Source organism: Panulirus ornatus, chromosome 5 (genome assembly GCF_036320965.1).
Source record: "Panulirus ornatus isolate Po-2019 chromosome 5, ASM3632096v1, whole genome shotgun sequence".
NCBI lineage: Eukaryota > Metazoa > Arthropoda > Malacostraca > Decapoda > Palinuridae > Panulirus > Panulirus ornatus.
Window position 1 is genome coordinate 33,528,340 of NC_092228.1, and position 8,035 is coordinate 33,536,374.

Below are 8,035 nucleotides of genomic sequence, written 5' to 3' on the forward strand. Positions count from 1 at the left end.
AGTTCACACGGGCGAGATGCCATACCAATGTTCAGAATGTCAAAAAACTTTTTCTCTTAAAGGTGATTTAGTGAGACACCTGAGAGTTCACACGGGTGAGAAGCCATACCAATGTTCAGAATGTCAAAAAACTTTTTCTCGTAAAGGTGATTTAGTGAGACACATGAAAGTTCACACGTGTGAGAAGCCATACCAGTGTTCAGAATGTCAAAAAAAATTTTCTCAGAAAAGTAATTTAGTGACACATCTGAGACTTCACACAGGCTAGAAGCTATACCAATGTTCAGAATGTCAAAAACAATTCTATAACAGAGGTAATTTAGTAAAACGTCTGAGAGTTTACACAGCCTAGAAGCCAAACTAGTAAAAAGAATATCAAAAAACCTTTTCTGGTATAAGTACTTCAGTGACACATCGAGAGGTTACACAAGCGAGGAACCATAATAGTGTTCAGAATGTCAAGAAACTCTCCCTGGTAAAAGTGCTTTAGTCAGACACCTGAGAGTTCACAAAGCGAGAAGTCATACCGGTGTTCAGAATGTCTAAAACAATTTTCTTGAAGAGGTGATTAAGGAAGTCATCGGAGAGTTCACACAGGGTAGAAACCATGCTTAGGTTCAGAATGTCCTAAATGTTTCTCCAGAAAAAGCAGTATAGTAAAACGCAAGGTAGTTGAACGCATCCCAGATCTCATGTGGTGAGAAGAACCGGCCACGACCCGCGTGTAGTGGAGCGACCCATGACGTCACACACATCTTTCCCAAGATCACAGAGGACCCCACCAGGGAGGTCAGGCGCCTAACAGGTGAGACCCCACACTGATAAACAGATGATATTGTTTCATCTCTGGTACTATACTAGTATTTCTGTAAAATAATTACTCTCTCTCTCTCTCTCTCTCTCTCTCTCTCTCTCTCTCTCTCTCTCTCTCTCTCTCTCTCTCTCTCTCTCTCTCTCTCTCTCTCTCTCTCTCTCTAATAATCATTATCAACTGCAGAGTATGGAGCCCAAACCTAAGCCGCATAATTCAAATATATACACATATTTATTTTTTTTATTTATTTTGCTTTGTCGCTGTCTCCCGCGTTTGCGAGGTAGCACAAGGAAACAGACGAAAGAAATGGCCCAACCCACCCCCATACACATGTATATACATACACGTCCACACACGCAAATATACATACCTATACATCTCAATGTACACATATATATACACACACAGACACATACATATATACCCATGCACACAATTCACACTGTCTGCCTTTATTCATTCCCATCGCCACCTCTCCACACATGGAATACCATCCCCCTCCCCCCTCATGTGTGTGAGGTAGCGCTAGGAAAAGACAACAAGGGCACCATTCGTTCACACTCAGTCTCTAGCTGTCATGCAATAATGCCCGAAACCACAGCTCCCTTTCCACATCCAGGCCCCACACAACTTTCCATGGTTTACCCCAGACACTTCACATGCCCTGATTCAGTCCACTGACAGCACGTCAACCCCGGTATACCACATCGATCCAATTCACTCTATTCCTTGCCCGCCTTTCACCCTCCTGCATGTTCAGGCCCCGATCACTCAAAATCTTTTTCACTCCATCTTTCCACCTCCAATTTGGTCTCCCACTTCTCCTCGTTCCCTCTTACTTATTCATCCCACTTACACCATTCATCTTACTTATTCATCCCACCACTCACTACCTTTTCTAACCAACCCACCTCCCACGCTTCTCATGCCACAAGCATCTTTTGCGCAAGCCATCACTGCTTCCCTAAATACATCCCATTCCTCCCCCACTCCCCTTACCTCCTTTGTTCTCACCTTTTTCCATTCTGTACTCAGTCTCTCCTGGTACTTCCTCACACAAGTCTCCTTCCCAAGCTCACTTACTCTAACCACTCTCTTCACCCCAACATTCTCTCTTCTTTTCTGAAAAACCCCACAAATCTTCACCTTCGCCTCCACAAGATAATGATCAGACATCCCTCCAGTTGCACCTCTCAGCACATTAACATCCAAAAGTCTCTCTTTCGTGCGTCTATCAATTAACACGTAATCCAATAACGCTCTCTGGCCATTTCTCCTACTTACATACGTATACTTATGTATATCTCGCTTTTTAAACCAGGTATTACCAATCACCAGTCCTTTTTCAGCACATAAATCTACAAGCTCTTCACCATTTCCATTTACAACACTGAACACCCCATGTATACCAATTATTCCCTCAACTGCCACATTACTCACCTTTGCATTCAAAACACACATCACTATAACCCGGTCTTGTGCATCAAAACCACTAACACACTCATTCAGCTGCTGCCAAAACACTTGCGTCTCATGATCTTTCTTCTCATGCCCAGGTGCATATACACCCATCTCTCTCCATCAACTTTCAGTTTTACCCATATTAATCGAGAATTTACTCTCTTACATTCTATCACATACTCCCACAACTCCTGTTATATATATATATATATATATATATATATATATATATATATATATATATATATATATATATATATATATATATATATATATATATATATATATATATATATTAGAAAATTTGGATGAAAATATTGTCATTATTTTTAATGTTTGCACTGGTTTATAAGTATGTTTTTTCTATCTCTGGGATTGATTTTCAATATTAATGCCTATACGAGAATTTATTAAAAAAGGGGGTGACTGTATTGTTGACTGGTTGGTAAGGTTATTTAATGTATATATGACTCATGGTGAGGTGCCTGAGGATTGGCGGAATGCGTGCAGTGCCATTGTACAAAGGCAAAGGGGATAAGAGTGAGTGCTCAAATTACAGAGGTATAAGTTTGTTGAGTATTCCTGGTAAATTATATGGGAGGGTATTGATTGAGAGGGTGAAGGCATGTACAGAGCATCAGATTGGGGAAGAGCAGTGTGGTTTCAGAAGTGGTAGAGGATGTGTGGATCAGGTGTTTGCTTTGAAGAATGTATGTGAGAAATACTTAGAAAAGCAAATGGATTTGTATGTAGCATTTATGGATCTGGAGAAGGCATATGATAGAGTTGATAGAGATGCTCTGTGGAAGGTATTAAGAATATATGGTGTGGGAGGAAAGTTGTTAGAAGCAGTGAAAAGTTTTTATCGAGGATGTAAGGCATGTGTACGTGTAGGAAGAGAGGAAAGTGATTGGTTCTCAGTGAATGTAGGTTTGCGGCAGGGGTGTGTGATGTCTCCATGGCTGTTTAATTTGTTTATGGATGGGGTTGTTAGGGAGGTAAATGCAAGAGTTTTGGAAAGAGGGGCAAGTATGAAGTCTGTTGGGGATGAGAGAGCTTGGGAAGTGAGTCAGTTGTTGTTCGCTGATGATACAGCGCTGGTGGCTGATTCATGTGAGAAACTGCAGAAGCTGGTGACTGAGTTTGGAAAAGTGTGTGGAAGAAGAAAGTTAAGAGTAAATGTGAATAAGAGCAAGGTTATTAGGTACAGTAGGGTTGAGGGTCAAGTCAATTGGGAGGTGAGTTTGAATGGAGAAAAACTGGAGGAAGTAAAGTGTTTTAGATATCTGGGAGTGGATCTGGCAGCGGATGGAACCATGGAAGCGGAGGTGGATCATATGGTGGGGGAGGGTGGCGAAAATCCTGGGGGCCTTGAAGAATGTGTGGAAGTCGAGAACATTATCTCGGAAAGCAGAAATGGGTATGTTTGAAGGAATAGTGGTTCCAACAATGTTGTATGGTTGCGAGGCGTGGGCTATGGATAGAGTTGTGCGCAGGAGGATGGATGTGCTGGAAATGAGATGTTTGAGGACAATGTGTGGTGTGAGGTGGTTTGATCGAGTGAGCAACGTAAGGGTAAGAGAGATGTGTGGAAATAAAAAGAGCGTGGTTGAGAGAGCAGAAGAGGGTGTTTTGAAGTGGTTTGGGCATATGGAGAGGATGAGTGAGGAAAGATTGACCAAGAGGATATATGTGTCGGAGGTGGAGGGAACAAGAAGAGGGAGACCAAATTGGAGGTGGAAAGATGGAGTGAAAAAGATTTTGTGTGATAGGGGCCTGAACATGCAGGAGGGTGAAAGGAGGGCAAGGAATAGAGTGAATTGGATCGATGTGGTATACCGGGGTTGACGTGCTGTCAGTGGATTGAATCAAGGCATGTGAAGCGTCTGGGGTAAACCATGGAAAGCTGTGTAGGTATGTATATTTGCGTGTGTGGGCGTATGTATATACATGTGTATGGGGGGGGGGGTTGGGCCATTTCTTTCGTCTGTTTCCTTGCGCTACCTCGCAAACGCGGGAGACAGCGACAAAGTATAATAATAAAAAAAAAACGAGAAAACTCTCTAGAAAAGTACAAAGGTATTATCAGTGATACATAGTCCAACTGTATTATAGAGTATATTACAAAACTACATACCATAAGAACATGAGAAGTAAGGACACTGCAAGAGGCGTATTGGCCCGAGCTAGGCAGGTCCTGAGTCTGTCCACAAACCAACTGCCTGTACCCATAAACACATCCAACCTTCGTTTAATGCTAACTAAAGAACTAACTTCAACTTCTGTACTTGACAGCTTGTTCCATATATCTAGTACCCTATTCCCGAACCAATATCTACCCACATCCGACCTGAATCTATCTAAATCCATTACTTTTGGTCCTACCCAGTGGCGTCATTCTAAGAACTTTATTCATGTTACCTGTATGTATGGTCTTCACCTATTCAAATACTTCATTCACATCCCCTCTAAATGACTGCAAATTCAGCCTTTTTTACCTTTCTTCATAAGTGAGGTTTGTAATTCCTGGAATCATTTATGTTATTCGCAGTTGTGCTCTCTCTCTCTCTCTCTCTCTCTCTCTCTCTCTCTCTCTCTCTCTCTCTCTCTCTCTCTCTCTCTCTCTCTCTCTCTCTCTCTCTAATAATCATTATCAACTGCATAGTATGGAGCCCAAAACTAAACCGCATGATTCAAATGTGAGTCTCACCAATTCAAGATAATGTTGTAATAATATTCTAGGAGTTTCATTGCTAACAGTCCCATTAATGAACCCAAACAAATTATTAGCCTTATTACACACTTTAATACATTGTTGCCGCGGCTTAAGATCCTCGCTCACTCCACCTGAAGTACGTGGAATTGTTGATCTGATTAACATGTAATGGCAGACCTGAAAATACACACACACACACACACACACACACACACACACACACACACACACACACACACACACGTACTAATTCTCTCTACTTCTCTCTTTTCATTTCTTGTATCTTTTATTTTTTGCATTATACACAATAACTACTCCTATAATTGTTCTCTTTACTCGTATATTTCAATAAGGTAAATTAAAGCTTAAGTCCATGTAATTTGTTTAGTAAATCGTAATGAGATCTTTTTTCCCTCTGTGTCTGTTGGACCCGAGGAAAGTAAAACCATTCCTCATTATTGACAATAGTGTTTTAGGGTTAAGTAAGCAATGGTTTCATCAATATAGACTTTGGTAAAGAGAAATTGATATTAAATCTAAGAAGTTCATGATCAGGCAAATAAATGATCCTAGCCCTCTTAGCAAAATCTAATCTATTATTTACATTATATGGCGAGATTCTTTTTCCTTTAACGTAGCTGAGATGCCCCGACCCTCAAAAACTTTCATTGACTTCATAAAACTTTGTTGACAATAACGTTTTCCAAGATGCTGAGGCTGATTCTTATTGAAAGAAATTCGGTTTAGCCATGATAAATTCCCTCTCTCACATTCTCAGTAACTTATTCATGGAATACTATGAGACTGAGATCCAAACTTCCGTTAGTAACAGTCCAAAAATATGGTTAAGATATGTTAACGATGTGTGGTCCTTATGGCCATCTTACCAAGATCATGATGTTTTCTTTAATGAATTACGATTCATCCCACCATCAAGTTTAAGACTAAATGGAAACACAAAGGCAAATCACCCTTCCTTAATGTGGTGATAATTAGGTATTTTCATTAGTTATCCTTTAAGATCTACAGGAAGCCTACCAGTGCTGAGAGTTATATTCATTATTTTTCAGGATGTGGGAAAACAGGATCCCAGCTCCAGGTGTGGTGTGCAGGAACAGTTCCCCAGTGCTACGTCTGGTGTGTGAGGGACACAATACCTATGTGTGAGATGTGATGTGTGAAGGAACGCCATGCCCAAGCAGAGATACGGAACTCTTATCACAGTATCCTCATCCCGGTACAAGTTTGCGGTGTGTGGGACATAGTACTACCTGCCAGGTCTGGTATGTGAGGAACAGAGTACCTCAGTGCCAGTGCAATACTGGTGAGTGTGAGATGAAATGTCTTAGTGTCAGATGTGGTGTGTGGTGAGACAGCGCCCCAGTGTCAGTGTAGGTGTGGTGTTACACCGTCCTAGTGCCTTGTGGGTGTCTGGTAACACAGTACCCCAGTGTCGGTGTAGGTGTGGTGGTACAGCGCTCAAGTGCCAACACTACCTTCCTTCACCACCTACGTACACTACTCACCCTCAATGCCGACCTACAAGACCTTCCTTCACTACGGTGAGGTGTCTCATGACATCAGTACCCCAGTGTTAGTGTAGGTGTGGTATGGTGGTACACGACCCTCGTGACAGGTGTGGTGTGTGGTGAGACACTACCACAGATTTAGTGTATGTGTGGTGCCACAGGACCCTTGTGCCAGGTGCAGTGTGTAGTGACGCAGTACCACAGTGGTAAGCCTGTTGTGTAGTGACACAATCGGCAAGCTTCTCTGCAGGTCTGGTTTACAGAGACACGTTGCCAGTCTTGATGTTTGAGGACATTATGCTTGGCTTATGGGAAATTCATTATCTTGTACCATCCATGATGAGTGTAGAATACAGCAGCCCAGTGCCTGGTCTAGTGTGTGGTAGGCATACTGCCTCACCCTCAGGTCTGGTTTATAGTAACACAGGTGTCACCCTTTTGCTCACATATGATCATCTCTGGTGAGTGTCTGCGGCTTAAGCAACCTTATGTTCACAACCTTTTGATCAAATATATACATTACGGCCTCAGTAGACTGTGCCATAGATTACTTGATTTGTAAAAACTCTCACTACAGAAATAACAATTGTTTTGGAACAAAGTATTGATCTACCGTGTTTACTCTATTAGTGATATGTTATCAAAATAGATTGCCTTTTGATTAATCATTTCACTTTTTATTTGCCTGATCAGCAGTATATGTCATGTCACTTGCATCTACTTATAAAAGCAACAGCAGGACACATGGTATTTATAATGAAAATTAACTATGCATAATGGTATGTACAGACGTGTAGTATAGTATATATAGAGCCTCAGCATTAAGCCAGGAGAACTCAGGTTACTGTCTGCAAGCACATAAGGCGAAGTTCCTGAAGGAAACGTGATTTTACATTAAAATAAGCTTACTGTAGGTAAGTTGTCTGTTTATTGCCATTAGACTGTGTAGAAAACCTTAATACTTATGTGTGGTGGTAACGGGTGCCAACAGGTTGCAGTGTTATACTTATCGCTGCACATAATACTAATATTGAACTTTGCATTGTTTTACTGTCATTGTTTCATGAAAGTGAAGCCGTGTACTGGTATCTATAAAGAAATGAGTCGTCTCTTGCGACGACATAAAGTATTTTAGATATTGTTAATGTTCGGATGCACGTAAATTTGCTTGATAGTTCCATAGTCCAATTAGTTGAGAAACCTGCTCGTGACGTTGATAATGTTGAAGATTGAGTAAGTTTGTTACAATGCAATAAATGTTATTTCTTTTATTAAAAGAAAGATTCTTGTCTAGATATCCATAGAAAAAACATCTCAGTGATTGTATAGGTGAAGTGTACATACATATCTAGGTGTAGGTGGAGGCCAGTATAGAGCGCACAGTGGGTAAAATACATCAACATAGGAGAGTGACGGGGGAAGGCGAGCGGGCTCAGGCACCCCAAGGGTACACTCCCTTCAGAGGTGGGTCTAGGATACATTAATTACAGTATACTAAGCGATACTGATAGTAAC

At 41.2% G+C, this 8,035-nt stretch overlaps 1 pseudogene; it reads left to right on the top strand.

Moving 5' to 3' along the window:
* LOC139748654 (uncharacterized) overlaps positions 1–7,186 on the top strand; it is a 152,463-nt pseudogene extending 145,277 nt beyond the window's left edge.
* Positions 7,187–8,035: the final 849 nt, after the last annotated feature.